This window comes from Lissotriton helveticus, chromosome 3_1, assembly GCF_964261635.1.
Source record: "Lissotriton helveticus chromosome 3_1, aLisHel1.1, whole genome shotgun sequence".
Taxonomy (NCBI): Eukaryota; Metazoa; Chordata; class Amphibia; order Caudata; family Salamandridae; genus Lissotriton; species Lissotriton helveticus.
The window spans coordinates 576,920,917-576,944,720 of NC_136061.1; the positions used below are offsets into that span (position 1 = coordinate 576,920,917).

A 23,804-nucleotide genomic window follows, 5' to 3' on the forward strand; every position below is an offset into this window, starting at 1 on the left:
GTGTTTTTATTTAGCATGCGATAATCCACACAGGCTCTCAGTTCCCCATTAGCTTTTTTGATAAAAAACAGAGGGGAAGCAGCAGGAGATCTGGATGGTCTGATGAATCCGATGTCCACGTAATGATCTAAATACTCTTTCAAGTGGTTTGTCTCTGGTACGGACAGAGCATATACTCTGCATGATGGAATGGTATCCCCCTCTATTAAGTCTATTCGGCAGTCATATAATCTGTGCGGGGGAAGCTGCTCAGCCTTACTCTCGCTGAAAACATCCCTGTAACTGTGATACTCTATAGGTAAACACACCGTTTTTTCAGCTGCCGTGGACACCAATAAAGGAATCAGCATAGGTGATGACAGATCAGTCTTATGCCTCTCCACATGCGTTACACAATCTTTGGACATAAACTGTACCGTTTTTCCCTTCCAGTTTATCGTTGGGTTGTGGTGGCTAAGCCAAGGCATACCAAGGATCACCTCATACTGAGGGGCTTTGATAATATTCAGTGATAACTCTTCACTGTGTCTGCCTTCATTCACATCCACAGACAATGTTACCATTTCTGTTTGCTCAGTAATCAGACCCGAAGTCAATGGTTTCCCATCGACTGCTAGAACTTCTTCAGGGGTGTCACGGAGAACTCTGTCTAGGGATAGGGAAGATACCAACCCGCTGTCAATAAAATTGCCTGTGGCCCCGGAATCTATCATGACCATTACCGGATGAACCTGTAGTTGACACTCTAACCTCATGGACAACAGGATATGTGATTCTGATTCCAATAATGCTAGTATAGTGAGAGAAGGAACTTTCCAGGATTGAACCTCGCTCTGGTTACTCTTAGATGTCCCGCTGGCCTCCTCAGGTGCCCCTACCGCGGTGGCAGCTACTCGTTTGTTTCTATTCCAACCCCCAGAAGTCTTTGGTTTGGAGGGACATTCCCTGACATAATGACCCTTCTTTCCGCAGTACATACATAACCCAGCCACCCTTCGGCTTTCTTTTTCCTCTCTGGTAAGGGGAGCCCTAACAGCCCCTATCTCCATGGGCTCTGAAGCATTCTCTGTGGAAGGCAAGGCCTTGCGAGGTGTCCAATCCGTTCTAGAAGGACCCTTATCCCATCTTCTCCTATCTCCCCCTCGATCAGCCATTCTCCCATCCAATCGCAACGTTAGATTAATCATATCACTACAAGTGGAGGGTTGGGGATCAATCTGGGCGATCACGTCCTTCAAACCATCTCTTAAGCCCTGATAAAAAAGAGACATTCTTTTCTCTTCCAGCCAGGAGGTCTCAGCTACTAATCTATTAAACCGTGTTAGATAGGTGATCAAGTCGCTTCGGCCCTGTCTCAACTCTAACAGTTCCCTATCTGCGCTGAAGGTAGTGGCCCGTCTATCAAACACCTTTTCAAATTCTGTACGAAAGGCCGACCAATCTGAAAGTACAGGATCGTTGTTTCTCACCAAGGGCACCGCCCAGCTGGCGGCGTCACCTGACAGGTATGATATGGCAAACACCACACGGGAGTGATTATTAGGGAAGGAGGCTGGCTTGCATGAAAAGTGGAGCAGGATCTGAGTCAGGAACACTTGCGTTTTAGCTGGATCTCCTGAATACCTCTCAGGACTACCCAGTGGGATAGGAGGGGGGACTGTGACCTGTATCTGCGGCGAGGAGGAGTCAAAAGGATTCCTAGATAACCTGTCTACCTTGTCCCTTAAGGCCGCTGCTTCGGTCCTGTTGTACCAAAAGCAGTGCCTGCATTACATCCTCCATGGTAGCCATAATCGAACAGCTGGATCGGGTAGAGTGAACTTTCGTGGGCGTGTTATTCTGTCAGAATTCCTCCACAGGATCCAGCTGTTGATCAATGGTTCCACCTCCAAATGTCACCAACACCCTGATAGTATTTACAAGGTGTTCGAGCCATTAGGTGAGGGAAAAAATAATAAACTAAAATAAAAAACGGGAAGGAAAGGAAGGGGTCAGCATGGAGGGGAAATCTGAAATGACAAAAGGACACTTACATAAATACCACAGCTTTGTATACAAGCTACACTCATAAATTCTCGCTAGAGGATCTAGGTATACCTGTTTACAGAAAAAGAACCAGACCATGCAATAACGTAACAATCTTCACGCTCCAATACTGCCCTTGTATTTCCTAAGGGAATATAAACGAGAAGCATATGTAATTCTATAGACATGGACATTCATATGGAACATGTGTGCAGTGTACTGATGCAACCTTCATAGATAATAACCTACCACTGAGCAGCAAGGAGTGAAAAGAATAATAAGGGAGTCTGGTAATTAGGAAGGAAAGATATCCAAAAAAAAGAATACATCCAAGTGATTAGAATGGCAAGCTCAGGACACGGTAATGTGTAGGAGGCAAGAACCACAACACTCCGCTCCTCTATGTCTGGATAATGATCCTCCTTATCAGACAATGAATAGGGCTCTGACCATACAGAAGGCGACAGTAACGCGTAGTTGCGACCACTACTACGCTCTGCTCCCTCTATCCGAAATACACCAATCTATAGTAAACACTAACCCTGGGCGTAGTGGGGCGTAGTGGGGCTCCGCGGAGCTACGCGGAGAGGGCGAGAAGCTACGCCCACTCCCGCACTCCGCGTAGCCCCACTACGCACCTCCCTCCCGCTCTCCCCTACATACTTTATTTAAGCATTTACACGGGTTAAAACAAGTTAAAAGCACTTACCTTGTCCGGGGCTCGTCCGGGTCTTCATCTTTGAATAGCGTCCTTTGCCTGGATACCAATGCGCATGCGCGGGCGGCCGCGCATGCGCATTTCTCCCGAGAAATGCGCATGCGCGGCCGCCCGCGCATGCGCATTGGTATCCAGGCAAAGGACGCTATTCAAAGATGAAGACCCGGACGAGCCCCGGACAAGGTAAGTGCTTTTAACTTGTTTTAACCCGTGTAAATGTTTAAATAAAGTATCTAGTGGAGGGCGGGCGGGAGGCGGGTGGCGGCCGACTCGGCTACGCTCACGGAGTGGGCGTAGTGTTGCCGGCTACGCTGTCTACGCAAAATGCGTAGAAGGCAACACTACGCCTACTCCGTGGGCGTAGCCGATTCGGACGCCCACCCTTAGTAAACACGGCAGCGCGTAGTTCCAAATCACTACCGCGCTCCGCTATGCAGTTAATTACCCTCCAACATCGAGTCTATGGAAAAACACAGTAACGCGTAGCAAACCTACCACAGCGCTCCGCTTTTTTCCTTGACTCGTTAACAGTGTTCCAAAAGTCCATATGGCAGCAGAATAGCACTAACTTGCCAAGAACCCAAAATGCTACGAAAACGAATAATGAAATGACAAGCCGTTTCTTTCTTCAGATCGGCAGATAGTCAAGTAGACTCACAGGCTTCCGCTGCCACCTGCAGGCAGGATCCGTGAAATGAAATGATAATGCAGCTACCGGGAGACAGTCCCACAACTGCAGCATAGTAATTGGGAGATACAGCGTTTGACCGAAGATTCTCCTACCTCGAGGGGAAGTACTCGGCAATGTCACGACCTCCACAGGAACACTGGACAGACGTGCAGAGCAGCCGCTCTCACGTCCGGAGACGAACTGGGACCAGAATAACACGCACCAGGAAGGAAGTTCTGTGTCCTAAAGTAACTTCCTGGTGCGCCTCAAAGGATTATGGGTGACGTAGTTTTACAGCGTTTTTTTAGCATGATGCAGGCGCGGCTGGGACCGATCCTGACAATAATGGGCTCATATTTTTCCAATACAGTGTGTAAATCATGTCATCTGTGCCTCACCAGTGTGCCTCACTTGAAGATCCCACTTGTATTTGGCAGTAAACATGTTCACAAAACGTTCTAAATCCTAATTGAACATTGCTTCATTACACTCCTTTCATGTGTATGTATGCATTAACAGCTCAAGAAAACCTTAGGCTTCCGTACAACAGGGGGCAAAACTTGTTAGCAATGCATATGGAAAACCGAATGTAGGGTTCTAAGATTAAAAGGTGCATCTTTAAGCAATGCTTGCAGCCTTTGTTGATAATTATTATCACGTCAAATGAAATGTTTTACATAATGAAAGCTATTATTGACCAAATTGTTCAGGTGTGAGCTTTGGTACACAGTCAAAATATCGAGTTTTAAATATCGACCTACCAAAATATCGTGTTTGAAGTTTCGAAGGTCATGAATATTGATGTCAAGAATATCGTTGGACAGAATATCGATCCTAAGGTAAGTAATATCAAATTTATTTATATCGATGTAAGTAATATCGAAGTTAGTAATATCGATAGCATATATATCGATGTAACTAATTTCGATGTCACTAATATCGATATTAGTATTATTTTTATGTTTTTTATTATGTATGTGTTATATGTATTTGCTAAGTATTTAAATTATTTATATTATATGTGTATTTTTTTATATATTAATAAATTAATTATTAAGTAAATTATATGTTTTCGTACCGGAGCGGGTTGTGGGTTTATAGGGGAATAGGGTGGGAAGTAATTTAATTGTAAGTAATTAATGATTTTTTTATGAGTAATTAATTTTTATTTTAATTATTATTTGGCAATTAATTATTTTAATTGATAAATTAATTATTTAATTGGTATTTAATGTGAATTTTTATTAAATGTTATGTTTTAGTACCGGGGCAGGTTGTGGGTTTATAGGGGAATAGGGTGGGAAGTAATTTAATTGTAAATAATTAATGATTTATTTATGTGTAAATAATTTTTAATTTAATTATTAATTGGCAATTAATTATTGTAATTGATAAATTATTTTTTAATTGGTAATTCATGTTAATTTTTATTAAATGTTATGTTTTAGTACCAGAGTGGTTGTGGGTTTATAGGGGAGTAGGGTGGGAAGTAATCTAATTGTAATTAATTAATTTATTTGATGTATAATGTATTTTGTAATTATTTATTATTTGGAAATTAATTATTTTAATTGATAAATTAATTATTTAATTGGTAATTATTGTTAATTTTTATTAAATGTGATGTTTTAGTATTGGAGCGTGTTGTGGTTTTATAGGGGTATTGGGTGGGAAGTAATTTAATTGTAAATATTTAATTATTTAAACAAATTTTTTACTGACAATTAATTTATTTAATTGGGAATTAATATTTTTAAATCGTAATTATTTTTTAATAACTAGAAAAAATCATTAATTAATTGGTAAACTTTTTTACAATTTTTTTATATTTTGTATATTGTTTCTTAAATTTTATTTGTAAATTAAATTTAACTTATTTTTTATTTTTATGATAAATAGTTATTTTTATTATTTTTATTATTTGGTGAGTAATATTTAATTATTATTATTTAATGGTGTTTGCTGTTAATTTATTGTCAATTAATTTTTTTACATTTCATTGGTTTTATTAATTAGTAATTGTATTTTATTGATGTTGATGTATTAAAAAAATTATTTATACATTATTTCAAATATAAGAATAATTTATAAGTATGCTAAAATAAAATTCTACGCTATTAAACGCTTTCCCTGGTGTTGCACCCTCTGGAGTGGGAATAGTAATTTTTACCCACCCGCTATCCAACGTTTTCCCTACTATTGCACTCTCTGGAGTGTAAATAGTAATTTTTCCCCCTACGCTATCCAAATGTTTCCCTACTGTTGCACTCTTTGGAGTTGGAATAGTAATTTTACCCCTATGCTATCCAACGCTTTCCCTACTGTTGCACTCACTGGAGTGGAAATAGTAATTTTTACCCACCCGCTATCCAACGCTTTCCCTACTGTTGCACTCTCTGGAGTGGGAATAGTAATTTTACCCACCCGCTATCCAACGCTTTCCCGACTGTTGCACTCTATGGAGTGGGAATAGTAATTTTTCCCCCTACGCTATCCAACTCTTTCCCTACTGTTGCACTCTTTGGAGTTGGAATAGTAATTTTTACCTGTACGCTATCAAACGCTTTCCCTACTGTTGCACTCACTGGAGTGGGAATAGTAATTTTTACCCACCCGCTATCCAACGCTTTCCCTACTGTTGCACCCACTGGAGTGGGAATAGTAATTTTTACCCACTTGCTATCCAACGTTTTCCCTACTTTTGCACTCACTGGAGTGGGTATAGTAATTTTTACCCACCCGCTATCCAACGCTTTCCCTACTGTTCCACTCTTTGGAGTTGGAATAGTAATTTTACCCTTACGCTATCCACCTCTTTCCCTACTGTTGCACCCTCTGGAGTTGGAATAGTAATTTTTACCCGTACGCTCTCCAACGCTTTCCCTACTGTTGCACTCTCTGGAGTGGGAATAGTCATTTTTACCCACCCGCTATCCAACGCTTTCCCTACTGTTGCACTCACTGGAGTGGGAATAGTAATTTTTACCCACCCGCTATCCAACGCTTTCCCTATTGTTGCACTCTCTGGAGTGGGAATAGTAATTTTTCACCCTACGCTATCCAACTGTTTCCCTACTGTTGCACTCTTTGGAGTTGAAATAGTAATTTTACCCCTATGCTATCCAAAGATTTCCCTACTGTTGCACCCTCTGGAGTTGGAATAGTAATTTGTACCCGTACGCTATCCAACGCTTTCCCTATTGTTGCACTCACTGGAGTGGGAATAGTAATTTTTACCATCCCGCTATCCAACGCTTTCCCTACTGTTGCAATCTCTGGAGTGGGAATAGTAATTTTTCCCCCTACGCTATCCAACGCTTTCCCTACTATTGCAGTTACTGGAGTGGAAATAGTAATTTTTACCCACCTGCTATCCAACGCTTTCCCTACTGTTGCACCCTTTGGAGTTTGAATAGTAATTTTTACCCTTACGCTATCCAATATTATTTATATTTATTATGTTACATAATGTTGTATTTAATTAATTTTTAAAATATTGAAAGTATATTTAATTGTTGTTATTTATTAAATATAATTATTTATTATTATTTATGTTATTATTTTATGAGTGTTGATGTATTTTTAATTTATAGTATTTGTTAATATTTTTAATTAATTTAATAAATATATATATCTTAATTAAATATATATTATATATTGCAAACCACAATTCCGGTGTCTGGCCAGTACCGGCTCGCGAGCGGGTCGTCGTTAGGGTCCCGGCGGCCCAAATATCCAAAAGAGATTTCCCATATGCAAGGAAACGTTACGACAACACTCCAGAAGTTGCTGTGCTTGAGAATTTATTGGCAGCAAAACAAACAACGCGTTTCACCAAACAGGCTTGATCACGTATATTATATATTGTATGTTTAATTTTAATTAAATGTTTAATATTAAATATGTATTATTTATTCATTTTAAACATTATAACAAATTTTTAAATACGTTTAAATTATATATAAGTATTATTTATTTAATGTAACTTTTTTTTTTTACTGGAAAAAAAACAATATTTTTAATTACGATATTTTTAACATCGATATTTTATTTTCGATATTTTTGTACTTACCATGTTGTAGATAGGGTGTCGATATACTTGCCTTCGATATTCCAGCGCCGATATTTTGTCTGTCGATATTTGCATTCTCGATATTCTGTCATAGATTCGTGAGCTTTTATTGTCTAACAAGAAAATGTAAGCTTCAAAAACATGTCCCCTAGAAACTGATGGTGTCTTGTAGTGCTTCCAAATGGACGTCTCTCATCTGGATTAATACCATCAAACAGGTATCTGCAGCTGAGGTCAGATCCAGTGGCAAGGGTGAAGGATTCCTTTCTATAGCTTTAGACTGCAGTAAATCATTATATTTTACCTATTGTTTTCAAATTTTATGTTATAGTCAAATCATGCTTATTTATGTTCCACTCATTGCCAACCAAGGATGATAACGGTTTACAATTTTTTGAACATATAATTTGCTGAGGTCCAATTCTGCCACAGATTCACCTCAGAGGGCAGCACTATGCCAGTGACCTCATTTTGAAAATTCCAGGCTTGGTTTGCACTCTTCCTGGGACTATCTTCTGCTTTCCTGCTGAGTCCCCTCTCTTCTGGAGAGAACCCAGGGACAATTTCCAAAATCTGGTATTATATGTAACCCTGGGCGCCCGATTCGGCTACGCCCACGGAGTAGGCGTAGTGTTGCCTTCTACGCATTTTGCGTAGACAGCGTAGCCGGCAACACTACGCCCACTCCGTGTGCGTAGCCGAGTCGGCCGCCACCCGCCTCCCTCCCGCCCTCCCCAGATACATTATTTGAGCAATTAGCCTTATTAAAACAATATTAAAGCACTTACCTTGTCCGGGGCTCGTCCGGGGCTCCCTCTTGAATAGCGTCCTTTTCCTGGATACCAATGCGCATGCGCGGCCGCCCGGGGGAGAGCGGGAGGGAGGTGCGTAGTGGGGCTACGCGGAGTGTGGGAGTGGGCGTAGCTTCTCACCCTCTCCGCGTAGCTCCGCGGAGCCCCACTACGCCCACTACGCCCACCCTTAATTATATGATCTCTGTGGCTTATATTGTAGAAGACTTGAGATTTTCTTGGTCTCTTGCTTGCTTTATTTGGAGACATTGGGTCTCATACAGTCCTTGTGGCATCAAGCAGCGTACAATGTATAAATCAGAATAGCAGCATGGCCTAGCTGGTGCCTGCCAAGAGGCTTTGATCCCATTTAAAAAAATGAAGCTAACATTGTAAACTCTTTTTAGGTTTCACTTGCGCTGTTCTTGTGAAAGCCCTGAGTGATGTGGCAGGCAGAGAAATTAGCAGTGGGAGAAAAGCCAGGTCTTAACCAGCCTTCTAAAGGTATGGTGGTCGGTAATGCAACGAATATGAAGAAGAAGGGAGTTCAATATAGGGGAGCCAACCGCTTAAAAGATCTGCCACCGGATCTAACTCTCTGTGTTCGTAGGATTCTAGCAAGGAGTAAATACGCCGAGCGCAGCGCTTGTGTGGGTACATAGTAGGAGCATAAATCACTAAAGATTCCTGGGCCGATGCCTGTGAGAATCTTGTGCGTGATACATAGCGCTTTAAAATGGACTCTATGTTCAACGGGTAGCCAATGTAGGCGATGGAGGAGGTTGGAGACATGGCAGTGTTTGGGGAAGGCAAAAATAGCCGGGGCCACAATGTTCTGGACACACTGCAGTCTATTAATCCCGGATTTATTGGACCCCAAAAGTAACATGATACAATAGTTCAATCTGGCCAAAATAGAGGCTTGGATGAGGTTGAATGAGCTGACCTGTTTGAGAGTATAAAAATCCAAGTACAGGCTTTAGGCCTCGCAGCAAGCCGGAGCGTTTCCCAGCCTCTGATTTGGCATGCACCTCCCAATTAAATTCTTTATCCAGCATAATGCCCAAACTCTTCACCACAGGTTTGGGTGAGGGGAGGATTCCGAGAGCAGGAGGCCACCATTCATTGCCCCAAAGATGGAAGTCCTTGCCTACCAGAAGGATCTCGGATTCGGCTGAATTTAACTGCAGAAAATTTGCCGTCATCCACTCCGAGCTTGCCATTAAGTCTGCTTTGAATTTTGCCGCATCCTGGCTGGGATTATTAGAGAAGGTGATCACCAGCTGGGTGTCATCAGCATATGACACAAGGGAGATGCCCCGGGCTTTGGCCATCAGCACCAGAGGTCTCACATAAATATTAAATAACGTGGGGCTCAAAGCTGACCCCTGAGGAACACTGCAGAGAAGTGGGTGAGTACGGGAGAAGAAAGGAGGAGCAGTTACTTGGAATGTCCGATCAGCCAAAAAAGACGAAAACCAAGAAAGGGCTTTATTGTTGATCCCGTTCTCCTCCAGGTGATGGAGCAGGATTTCATGGGAGACCATGTCAAAGGCCCCACTCAGATCCAGCAGAACTAATACTGTAGTTCTGCCGGCGTCTGATGTGGTCCACAGCTCTTCTATGACTGTCAACAAAGCCAACTAGGTGCTATGCCGTGGTCGGATCTCATTCTGGAATGCGTCCAGTATTTAATTCACTTCCAGAAAGTGAGTTAAGATCAAATTAACATAGGATTCCATGCTTTTGGATAGGAACGGAAGAAGCAAGATTGGTCGGACATTTTCCGGCTTGGACACATCTAGTGTTGGTTTCTTCAGTAGGGGGACCACTTTGGCATGCTTCCAGGATTTTGGAACCACCGCCGAGATTAAAGATAGTTTAATCAACTACAAGCACTCAGACAGGAGACACTGTTGAAATGTTTGAAAAACGTCAGGTCTCGGAGGGTCATCTGGAGACCCTGATTTTATTTTGATAAACAGTGCTTCCATCTCTTTAGGAGAGATAAGAGGGAGCAAAGGGAGAGAGTAGCTCTCAGGGCGTGTGGGCACTTTCCTTCTTGTGACGCTGGGGGCATCACCTAGATGAAAACTATGATAGATGCATTCCACCTTCTCCAGAAAGAAATTTGCCAGCTCTTCACATGGTAAGCTAGAGGGTATGGTGCTGCCCGAAGCAGAGGGAGGTGTGACCAGGTCCTTCAAAAGAGAGAATATAGTTTTACTGGGATTGTTCCTTGTGGTGATCAGGCTCGAGTAATGTGCTGCCCTGGTTTTGCAGACCAGTTTGTGAAATGCCTTGATTGCATTCCTACACTGAATTTTAGCCTGAGGGTCATAAGATCGCCTCCAGGCTTGTTCCAGGACCTTGCAGTTCTTCCTGGCTAGTGTCAAAGGTTCATTAAAGCAGACATTAGCCCGTGTAGTTTTAGAATGTGTGAGCTTGAGCGGGATGCATGTGTCCAAGGCTATGTTGACCCAACCTTGAAAGAGCACAACAGCCTCTTCCATATCCAGGGATTTTCCAGGAGGTTGAGTGCTCAAGGCCACAAGGAAGGCCGCCTGGCCCAGTTAATGCCAGAGGTGTTTAGGTGAGGGGTTGTTATGGAATGACCGTCGTTTGGGCCAGCTAACGCGAAGCACAGTTATGTAGCAAGCACTAGGGTCACAATTTCAATAGAGCAGCAGGTGCAGAGGAACCGGGATCAAAAGCTCCAGGCACCCCACTAAACATCAGCAATTGCTATATTTTACAACTAAATAGGCAGACACAAGTGCAGTTATCTTTCAGGCACTACGGACATTATTTGAATGATGCATCAGGTGCAGTGGCACTGGGCCTAAAATGAGTCAAAACTCCTCTCAACACCTAATGTGCCATATTTTACTACTAAATAGGCATACACAAGTGCAGTTACCTGGTAGACAACAGGTTCGAGATTTGAATGGTGCCGCAAGTGCAGTGGCACTGGGGCCAAAAGTTGTCATGACTCCACTAAACCCTAATTATTGCTAAATTTTACTACTAAACAGGGAGTATGTTCAGTTATCCTGCAGGCACTTGGACCATGATTTCTATAGTGTAGCAAGTGCAGTGGTGCTGGGACCAAAAGCTTTAGACACACCACTAAACACTAATTAGTGCTATATTTTACAACGGAACAGGCAGTCACAAGTGCAGTTATCTTGCAGGCAACGGCCATTATTTGAATGGTGCAGCATTTGCAGTGGGACCGGGCCCATAAGTTGTCAGCACTCCTCTAAACACCTAATATTGCTATATTTTACAAATAAGGAGGCAGTCATAAGTGCAGTTATTTAGCAAGCACTAGGGTCATGATTTCAATAATGCAGCAGGCGCTGTGGCACTGGGATCCAAAGCTCCAGGCACCCCACTAAACACTAATTCATTATCGTTATAGTTTACAACTAAAGAGGCAGCCTCAAATGCAGTTCTTTGCAGGCAACAGGGTTATTTTGTTTTTGTGTTCAGAATAATTTTATTGAATTTTCAAAAAGTGACATAAATAGACAATACAAAAATATGTGAAATAGCAATAAAACCTAATCAATTGATAAATACAAATTAATAGCAAATTATAATAGGTCATTAGATGTCAATAAAATAATAATGAATCAAAGGGAAAAAGAAAATTATTGTGAAGAGAAGGGAAAGGGGTAAAGGAAGAGGGTACATATTATATCATATTATATGAAAGTAGAGTTACTATTAACATAAGAATATTGCTTATATACAAATTGTGAATTTAAACAGAATAATATGAAAGTTACTATCAAAACAATAAATATGAATCTATAGGTGACCAGAAGGATTGATAAGAAAGCAGATTATGATTAATTCCATGTAATGATAATTGGGCACCTCTTCTTGTAAAAATGATCCATGACCACCAAGCATGAGCAGACAGAGAAGAAGCAACTTTCCAACAAAAAGTGATTGATTTTAAAGCAGCCGAAATTAAGAAATCAAACAAGTTTGATTCTGAATCATTAAGAGGATGTACAAGAACAACTGATTTACAAATTAACAATTTATAAGAAAGAACATCTTGAATAGGTAATATTTTCAATATAATGTCCCAAACTTCAGACCAAAATTTCGAAATTATAGGGCAATCAAATAACATGTGATGTAAGGACCCAGGATGCAGGTTACAGTGCCAACAAGTATCAGGTGGAAGTAATTTAGCACGATGTAGACGTAGCGGTGTACATAAAGAATTAAACAAAATATATGCATTTGTCTGATAAAGAGACACCGGTAACCAACCAGAAATGCTATTAAGCCAAATACCTTTCCAAGAGTCATTTGATATGGACATGGAAAGCTCAGTGTTCCAAAATGTTGAAATTATATTAATATTGGTACCTATTGAAGTAGCACATTTTTTATACAAAATAGATACTGCATTTGAAGAGGTAGATACAGCGTGAAGATAAATTACCAAATCTGTGGTGACAGTAGATGGGAAACCATTCGGGAATGAGTCTAGAATTGAGTTACATAAAGATTGATATTTAACAAAATCAGTATTAGGTAACTTAAAATTTGATTGTAAACTCTCAAAGGGAATAAAGGCATTATCACAAAATAAATCTTTAAGATAAAATATGCCCGCCTTAATCCATGAATTCCAGAAATTCACAACAGAACTATGCCATAATGATAAATCCATTATAGAACTTAAGGGAGAAGCAAAATTTAAATCTAAATCAATAAATATTAATCTTGAAGAATTGATTATAGATGAATGGTGCACAATAGTGGATTTATAAGACATTGTAAGCAGGGTGGGTAATGGAAAAGGATAAACAAGCGATTTCTCTATATCAAACCAAATAGGAGGTTTAACTACCGAGGAGGCATTAAACCATAAGGAACTTTGTTCCAATATGAATGCTTTATGATAAAGAAAAAAGTCAGGAAGGCCAAATCCTGCATGGCATTTAGGTATTTTTAATTTTTTGTAACAAATTCGAGGTGGTTTATTGTTCCATAGAAATTTGGATAGCAATTTATCAATATCTTTATAGAATTTTAGTGGAAATTGAGTGGGGATCATAGCAAGGGAGTAAAAAGGTTTAGGAGCAATATTCATTTTAATAGATTCCATTCTCCCCCACCAAGTGAGATGAAGGAAAGATCATCTAGAAGTTTTAGTCTTAACGTAATCAAAAATTAAATTACTATTTAATTTTAATGTTGATGGTATAGAGGATGAAAATAAAATACCAAGATATTTCAGTTTATTTTTTTGCCACATAATATCTGCCATAGGTAACATATCAGGGGTACAAAAAATATTTAAGGGGAAAAATTCTGTTTTATTAACATTAAGTTTAGAGAGTATTTGGTAATAATGTCTAATAAGGACGGGACAGAGGAAATGGGATTACTGATAAATAATAACACGTCATCCGCATAAGCTAAAGTTTTAATAGTAACATTTTTAATTGTAATACCTTGAATATCATCACAATTAATTAATTAATTAATTGTGGGTTTCTAAAGCGCTAGAATCGACTCCCGAAGGAGTATCTCTGCGTTGTAAACCGCTGGGGAACCCGTCCTGGCTTTCCCTGTGAGATGGTCCCTACTGGGTATCTCCAAGGTGAAACCAGGCATCCCTGCTGTATGTGGGGGGCCGTTGTGGAGATGAGGCAAGCTAATGCCCAGAGTTGCTGAGTGTGATCCCTAGGCACCGAGGTGAGAATTATCGAGTCCGCTGACCCTGGTCCACGACCCTGCCGCGTCGGGGATAGAGCCCTGGTCCCGGGCCGTCCTCTGCTTCCGGGTCTGCCGCCTCTAACCAGTGAGCCACACCACTCCACTAATTACTTATATAATTAAGAAAAGGTTCAATTCCCAACAGAAATAAAAGTGGTGAAAGGGGACAACCCTGTCATGTTCCTCTAAAAAGGGAAAATTGAGTAGATATTTGGCCATTGATAAATAAACGAGCAGTGGGAGCATAAAATAAGGCAGAAATCATACGAATAAAAGAGGGACCAAAATTAAATGACATTAAAGTTCTAAATAAAAATTGCCAATGAATTTTATCAAAGGCTTTTTCTGCGTCTAAAGCCATAAACCCAGCAGGAACAAGAAGAGTAGGACTCTGCTCAATAACACGTAATAGGGTTCTCCTATTATTAGCGGAGTATCTATTTTTCATAAATCCTGATTGATCTGGGTGGACAATAGAATGAAGTACAGGGGCTAATCTAGAGGCGCACATTTTAGCATATAATTTACAGTCTTGATTTATTAAATATATAGGACGATAATTTGAAACTAGGGTAGGATCTGTATCAGGCTTGGGAAGTACAATAATTAAAGCATCAGCAAAAGAACCTGAAATGGTACCAGAAGAGCTAAAATATGAAAAAAGTTGAAATAAATTAGGTAAAAGATGAGGTTGGAATTCTTTATAAAATTCAGCTGGAATACTATCAGGGCCTGGAGACTTATGTTTTTGAAGAGATTTTATGGCTTTCAGAATTTCATCAGTAGTAATGGGTAAATCTAATCCAAGTCTATCTGATTGAGAAATTTGGGGTAAATCACAAGTATTTAAAAAAGCGTCAATTAATGAATTGCCATGAAGATCTGGTTTGTTATATAAGTTTGAATAAAAATCCAAAAATTCTTTAACAATATCATTATGGGACAGCGCAATCTTGCCTTGAAAACCAAGAATAAAGGTAATTTGTGTTTTATCTCTTTTAATGCGTAAATAATTAGCGAGGAGTTTCCCAGACCTGTTGGCATTGAAACTAAATCTAGCATTTGATTTAGTAAGTTGGACACCAGCTCTTTTACTGAGGATAGAATTAAATTCATAATGAAGTTTTAGTAGTTTAACTTTGTATTGGGAATTATTGGATGTAATAAATAATCGCTCAAATTTAGCAATTTGTTTCTCTAGGTTTTTAATATTAGCGTTGAATAATGTATTCTTATGAGCCATAATAGAGATTGTAGCACCTCTAATGTAAGCTTTAAATGCGTCCCACCTATTGATTACAGAAGTAGAATTTTCCAGATTAAACAAAAAATAATCTTGAATAGCTTGTAATAATTTAGGTTTATTATGCTCATTGAGAGCAATACCAGTATTCATACGCCATCTAGTTTGCTTAGTAAAAGAGGATGAAATATTTAAAACAAAAGAAATTAAAGCATGATCAGATATATCAATATTACCAATGATTGGATTAGTTGCAGATTGGATAAGAGACGGGGAAAGTAAAAAATAATCCATTCTAGAATGGGAATTATGGGGGTTGGAGAAAAAGGTAAAACATTTATCAATAGGGAAGTGTAAACACCAAATGTCAGCTAATTTGGTGGTTTGAATAAAAGATTTAAAAGCATGAAACACCTTAGGAGGACGAAATTTAGTAGTAGACAACCTATATAACAATAGGTCTGCGATAACATTAAAATCACCCCCAACAATCATTGGAACTTTACCCAACTTTAAAACTTCAGTAGTGATATTAGACCAAAAAGTAGGATCATCAGCCGTAGGACCATAAATATTAAGCAAAAATAAAGTAGATTCATGAATTTTAATTTTAGCTATAATATAGCTACCCTTTGAATCTGATATTTTATTTAAAACTTGACAATGTAATCTTTTCGCAAAAAAAATAGCAACCCCATTTTTCTTTCCATTAGCAGGAGAAGACACAATATCAACCCACTTTTTTTTGCATATAATGTAGTATTTTATCGTCAATATGAGTCTCCTGAATAAAACAAATATCTGCTTTACAACTTCCTAAATAATCCAACATTTTGGTACATTTAACTGGGTGTCTCAAACCTTTTACATTAAGAGAAATAACTTTAATATTTTGAACAGTAGCCATTATGAATAAGAAAACAGGAAAGAAAGGTATTGGAACAAGAAGAGGCGAAAAAAAGCATAGTTGAGAAATAGATTAGAAATAGTAACTCTATATTTGAGAATAGGAGAGGAGGAAAAGAAAAGAGGGAAAAAAGGACAAACAAGATACATAAATAGAAACATAGAAACGCACACACGTTCTACAAGCATGGCCAGAACCGTTGAAGCCCATAAATATAGAGATTATTCATAGATTTGCCAGTAAATTTCTGATTAGAAGGAGTCTGGTATTAGGGTCATGAGTATCCATTGAAAGCGGAACTTGTTGGTCAAGAAAGTGTTGCAGTTCTTCCGGTCGTTGAAAGGATTTGGAAAAATTATCTTTCCATATGCGCATTGTAGTAGGATCAAAAAGTCCATACTTGAAACCAAGGCTTCTTAACTCTGGACGACAGGCAGAGAACTCCTTGCGTAAAGCAACAGTTTCCTTGGCAAAGTCTTGGTGAATAAAAATTTTGTTATCATTAACCATTAGTGAGGGAATGTCTCTTGCAGCTTTTCTTATCAAGACAAGATGGTGATGACGCAGTACAAAAAAAAGTCAAAAGTCAAAAGTCAAAAAGTCAAAAGTCAAAAAGTCAAAGTCAAGTCAAAGTCAAAGTCAAAAGTTTTTATTTGTAAAGGTACTCAACAGAGGACCACAAATTTACATTTACAACAATCAGAATAGAGAAAAAAAAAAGAATTTTTTTTTAAGAAATAATTTCACATATCAATCAATACAATATTAAAAAAGATTTAAGAAATTTATAAAAGTTATAGCAAACAAATTCATTTGGAGGCTGTTTCGATAGATCGGAGCGAGGTATCTTTTCCGTGCAGTAGTTACCATTGAACTAGGGCATACGTACAACAGGTGCTCTAAGGTTTGGTCTCCCCCCTCACACAGGGGACAAATCGTGGATCCCCCTGGCTGCCATTTTACTGTGTAAGTTAGTGTGGGTAAAGTGCCCAGTCTTAACAAAGTAATCGTCCTCCTTGGGCCATGTGACAATGAAAACCCAATATATGGTCGTTTTTGTTTGTATTCCAGGGAGTCTACAAAAGATTTGTATGTAGACAATTTTTTACAATGTTGGTAGTCTAGTCTAGTTGATAGCTTAGCTTAGCTTCGGAGTGAAGCATTTCAAGAAAAGTTTCATTTGAGCATTTGACCAACCTTTTAGCATTTCCGGGGTAATCTCTGCCATTTGAAAAATGATTTTCATATTTTTTAAAAACGTTTGATTTTTTGATGCATCCTCCAACATTTCCTGGCCCAGCAGATATCTTAATGTGCCTTCTTTTGCATGGAGTAGATTGTAGCTCCATCTAATTACATTTGCTACCGCCGTGGCGTAGGAGCTCGTGATCGAAAGTTCCATACGTAATGCTTGAACTGGTGTAGAGTCGGAGACTTTCATTATCCTTTTTAAAATTTTTCCCTCCTTACGATCCATATAGGACCACTGTGTCATTGGAATGTATTCTGTTGCATATGACAAAACGGGAGGAATTTTTGTTTTATATATTTTTATTAAAGAAGAGAAATGCCGATTCCCAGTTGTCTGATATAGCCTTAAAAGGGCCTCAGTATGCACCTCTGACTTCCTCATTAGATTTTCTATATGACTTTGATTAGAGTTATTTTTTGTGAGGATCCTGCCTAAGTATGGATATTCGTTTACTGTTTCTATCTCCTCTCCACCTATACTCCATCTATATTTAACAATAGATTTCTTCCTTGAGAAAACCACAATTTTTGTTTTGTTTAAATTGGGGACTAAAAAGTTAGTTTTAGAGTAGTCATGAAGAATATCCAAGGATTGTTGCAGACCATAAGGAGTAAGGTCGAACATCACGATGTCATCGGCATATAGTAGCACTTGTATATTTTGTTTAGCAATTTTAGGGGACAGGTTTGAACCTTGAAGTAATTGTTTAGGTAAATCGCTGAGGTATAAGGAAAATAATAGTGGGGCCAAGAGACACCCTTGCTTTAGGCCATTAGATGTTTTTATCCTTTCTGTTAATCCCTGTTCGCCTCCCATTTGGACCTGACTCCAGGTATCAGTGTGGAGGTTCACTATTGTTCGGAGCAGTAAATCAGGGATGCCAAGTTCCTTAAGTTTATACCATAGAGTAGGGCGGTCTACTCGATCGAATGCCGTTGAGTAATCTACAAACACCGCATATACCGCCTGGGATTTACCAATTACATATTTATCTATTATTGTTTGTATTATAGCGATGTTGTCCGTTACTGAATGTTTTGGCCGAAAGCCAGCTTGAAACATAGGAATTTTATTCAATGAGAAAGCCCATTCTTTTAATCTTTGTAATACCTCTGCTGCGAATATTTTTCCAGCAGCATCCATTAAGGCGATTTGGCGATAGTTTCCTGCGGTTGTCCTGCTTCCCTTTTTGTATATTGGAATAATGGTGCTTCCCTGCCAAGATATAGGAATCTGACCAGTGTTAAAAATATGATTGAATAGATTTGTTAACAATTTACTCCATTCCATTATGTTTGCCTGATAGATCTTTATTGGGATCTGGTCTGGTCCAGAAGCTGCTGTTTTCCTAGCTTTTCTTATGTTCCATTCCACTGAGATAGTTGTAACTCTGTATACGTATGGGTCAACGTCATCACTACCTTGTTCTGTACTTTTCCCCTCAAAGTTAACCGGGTTTGCTTTATATAAGTCTATTAAGTAGGATTCCCAGTCCTTTGGAGTAACAGGTATTGCTTGTAACTTTTTTTTTGTACCAGTTAGTTTTGCTACAAGAGACCAGTATTTCCGGGAATTCAGATCTTTTGCCGCTTCTTGAATATCCACCCAATTACGATCTTGATTTTCTTTCTTTATTTTTTGCTTGTTTCTTCTAAGTTTATTTTTTAGTTTATTTATTTCCTTCTTAGTTGACATAGAGTAGTTCAAATATTGAGCACGTACTAGTCTGTTCAACTTTTTCTTAATTATAGATGATTGGGTATTTTGTGTGTTATTTTTGTTGCGGTTATTGATCTCATTATTCACACTTTTAGGGGCGCATTGCAGTTTGTCCAATAGTAGATTTTTTAGCTTATTGATAATGAGCTCGAAATTTTCTATTGGATCATCCAAGATAATTTCTGTTAGGAGATCTTTCTGTTCGATCAACATCGATATTCTGTCCAACACTTTCGAGCTCCAAAAAATTCTTCTTCGAGCACTATTTACCACAACAGTGCTTCTATGAAATGTTAGCTGCCTACTGGTAGCTGTTTGAGTCCTCCATTCTGTTTTTAAAATTAACAGAGCATGGTCGCTCTCTTGGCTTATCTGAATTTTTAGGTGGGTAACACTCTCTTTTAAATTCATATTACAGATAATATAGTCAATAATGGATGGATTTCCATTGCCCTGTCTGGTATTTGATGCAGGAATGTCTCCTTCTATATTTCCATTCAGAATTACACCTCTTATGGAAGGAAGTGTCGATAATAATAACTTTCCTCTTTTATCACATTTTGATCCCTTTGGGAATTGTGGGACTAAGGACTCAGCAAGAATGTCATCGTAAAGTAGCATCCATTTTCTAATTTCTGCGTTTGAAATTTTGCCATTTAAATCACCTGCTATTAAATATGGAATACATAATTGATCTCCGATAATTTGGATGATAGATTCCATGGTTGCTAAAAAGATATTGTCATAGTTCTTGCCCGGAGGGGCGTATATATTAAATAGCAGAAATGATTGTTTCGTTGCTTCCTCATATATTTTTAGATGGATTTTTAGGCATTGCAGATTTTGTGATTTGGTCTGGATGATTTCCTGGGCCCACATATAATCCTCTTTCAGTAATATGGCCAGGCCACCCTTTGCGTGGCCACGAGTGGATGCTATAGCGGGGATATCATATACATAATAACTATTTTGCGAAAATGATTGTGTTTCCCAGGTTTCCTGTAACATTATGAGGTCCGGGTGGTTACTTACAGCTTCAGTTAGTTTGTTCTTAGTTATCCCCGCTATATTCCATGATAGAATTTTGAGACCATTGCTAAACAGGTTGTCCCAAGTATGATGTACATTTATTACTGTTCAAATTCTCAGATACCCATGACCAAGATCTGATGCTTTCTCTATATTCCTTTCCCTTTAAATCTTGTTGCCAAACTAACCTTTCACCATTTTCCAGTTTTACCTTCAAAAAGTCTTTCCCAGAATACTTAGTTCCTGAAAGCGTTACTTGGGACACATCTGTTTCTCCCAGTGGGTTTTTGGGGTGCGAGTTAGAGATTTTCCATATTTGATCGTCGTATCTAGGAGGAAGTCTATTGTCTTTGAGATCCCTTCTTAAATAGACGTCGTAACCATGTTTGTGTAGTGTTTCCTTTTCACTAATTATGATTCCAGGTATGACGTTTGACCAGAAGGTTACTGTAGCTATTTTGTTGTTATCTTTTTGTGGAAAGGTTACTAGATCGATCTCATTGCTAGTCATCGATTTCAGGGGTTTAATATGGTGGAGAAGATTAATAATTCTTCTTCTGTTTAATGGTGCTAAGTCCGTTGGGAAGAGTTCTTCCAATTGAAGTGTTCTGGAGTATGATGTTCCTGCTCCATGGTGATTTTCTCCTTTGTTCTCACTTTTGATCATACTTTGGAGTTGTAGTGCTTCAGGGACATTATGCGAGACAAAAGCCTTTGCAGCCGGATCTAGATGTTTCAATTTGTCTTCTCTTTTTTTTGGACTAATTTCCATATTAACCATGGCTCCAGGCTTAGATGGTTCAATTTCTGGTGCTTCTTGATTATTGTTAGGAGTTATAAACTTTTGGAATTTTAGCTTGCGATTATTTTTCCTATGTATGCGTCTTATTGGTCTCTTCCTTTTTCTTTTTCCTTCTACTCTGTCGGTATTTATAGATTTATTTGTTTTTTCTACTTTTTCCTTTCCCGATGTTTTATTAGAAATAGCTTTTTTGTTATTTTCATCCAAGTCTTCTTCCTTCGGTGTATCCGATTTCGTTACCTTTGTGAACATTGGATAATGTTTATCTTTAATAGATTTTTCTTTGAAGAGTCTTTTCAGGGAGAATATCGGTGTTTCGTGTTGTCGTATTAGCTTCTCCTTTTTTTGTTTCGGGATTACTGATGTTTGTGTACCACAGTCATTTTTTCCTAGATCTTTAACAACGTTTTTGTGGCTAGTGTAATTCCTTTGATCATTATCATTATACTTCATTAGGTTTTCCCCTAGTTCATGGGGTTCTTTCCGTTTCTTTTTTTCCTCAACCAAGTGCTTAAGGATTCCGATTTGTACGTCCAGTGTTTGGTCTGAGTTTTCTAGTATGTTCCCTAGAAAGGAAAGAACCGACTCAAGTATGTCATGTAGGGAAATCAAGGCTTTTGACATTGGTGTAACTATGTTAGCTGTATAATTGGTATTTATAAGAAAAGGATCTACCGACGATTCGTGAGTTTGTAGATTCGTTAAGTTTTCTTGCAAAGGGCAACTATTAGATATTTTTGTCTCTTGTTGGTTTTGTACTATCTTTGAATTATTTGCACAAAGATCTTCTAGATCGCAGGTATTTCCTGGACATTTTTTTGGAGTTGACGATATTAAGTGATTTTCCTCATGTCCCTGGATTTGTAAGTTGTTGGAATTATTAAAGGACTTTTGCAATTTGTCAAAAACAGTGTCACTTAAAATCAGTGTTGGAGCTGGCCCAAGTTTGGATAGCACTCGTACTTCTGACCCTGTGACCAATAGTGAGTTTAGTATTTCTTCTTCCAGGAGTAATTTTTTATCAATTTCGTCTTTAGTTATCAAAGAAGAGAAGTATTCAGTGATCGCCGGGGTCCGTGTAATGCGACCTTGTTTTATCGACTTATCGGTTGATTTACGAACAGCGTCCTCCGTACCCATGCGTTTCATAAATATAGTCCTAGATCGTAATTTTTTTTATACCCATGTCTTTAGCTACCACTATTTCTGTTATTAATTACTTACTGCAAGTCACTCGTTAAATTAGAGTGAGTATATTACACTGATGGGGGAACAGGTATAATGACGATCAGGCTTACCAGGAGCAGGTGGTTAGTGAGGTGGCCCGTCCCGTCCTAGTGCGTCCTCGGACGGCCTCAGACGGCCCGCCCTTTGCCCGGGCTGCGACCCGCGCGCGTCCCGCGAGGCGCGTTCCGGGGTCAGGTTAAAAGGTGAAGCTGATGGGGGGGCGTGGCTCTGGGAGGGGGCGCGGCTGCACACGGGAAGAGGACCAGCTGTAGTTGGTGTATGCTGGTCCTCGCAGTCCCGGGGCCGGCGCCTCACCCTCCTCTGCGGCCACGAGCTCTTCTCCGGTTCTCAGGTCTCAGCACAGCAAGGCGGGATAATCAGCGACTCCGGTCGCGGTAAAAGCTCAGAAGGCTGGAAAACAGGAGACACTTAGCAAACGAGTGGCACCCGCGCAGCGGGTGCCGCGAGAAGTTAAGGGCTCAGCTGGAGGCGCGGCTCTGGGAGGGGGCGCGGCTGCACACGGGAAGAGGACCAGCTGTAGTTGGTGTATGCTGGTCCTCGCAGTCCCGGGGCCGGCGCCTCACCCTCCTCTGCGGCCACGAGCTCTTCTCCGGTTCTCAGGTCTCAGCACAGCAAGGCGGGATAATCAGCGACTCCGGTCGCGGTAAAAGCTCAGAAGGCTGGAAAACAGGAGACACTTAGCAAACGAGTGGCACCCGCGCAGCGGGTGCCGCGAGAAGTTTAGGGCTCAGCTGGAGGCGCGGCTCTGGGAGGGGGCGCGGCTGCACACGGGAAGAGGACCAGCTGTAGTTGGTGTATGCTGGTCCTCGCAGTCCCGGGGCCGGCGCCTCACCCTCCTCTGCGGCCACGAGCTCTTCTCCGGTTCTCAGGTCTCAGCACAGCAAGGCGGGATAATCAGCGACTCCGGTCGCGGTAAAAGCTCAGAAGTACTTTAAATATCATTTGCCTAGGTTTAGTATGGCGAGGGTTACGATGAGAAGGGACTCTATGGGCTTTATCCACTTCAATTTTTTCTGGGAACTTAATATTCAAAAGACCAGGAAGCAAAGATTACAGATATAATCGACAATTAGAACCCTCAACTTCTTCAGGCAAATTAAAAGAATGCGAAGGTTGTACTGTCTATTCCGATTTTCCATATCCAAAAGTCGAGCATGCATAGGAAGTATTTTAGCCACTAATGCTGTGAAAGCGTCCACTTTGTTTTTATTATCCTGTATTTTGATGGAATTATCAGAAATTTTCATAGACAGAGAAGCTATATCTTTACGCACACGTTTAACTTCTGAGGCAATAGTGTCAGTATTAAAACGCAATGCCTGAATTTCTTCCAAAACTAATGAAAGAGAAGGTTCAGAGGACTCTACCACCTTAGATTTAACTGTAGGAAGAGAAACTTGCTGTCTCCTTTTATTGTTGACTGGATTTTTATTTTCCATTTTGAGGTGAAAAACTCCACAAATAGTCGTAAATAACACACAAATGTGGAAAATTAGAGTTAATATGTGAGGAGAGCAATGAAAAACTCTTCAAAACCACTAGTGCAGCAGCTATGTTGGACTGTGGGCGTGGCTAGA

At 39.7% G+C, this 23,804-nt stretch overlaps 1 protein-coding gene across 1 annotated transcript in view; it reads left to right on the forward strand.

The window, feature by feature from the left end:
• Positions 1 to 23,804, forward strand: part of LOC144822716 (ADP-ribosylhydrolase ARH1-like) — a 506,468-nt gene that overhangs the window by 296,922 nt on the left and 185,742 nt on the right. The gene's annotated exons all lie outside the window — the stretch shown is intronic.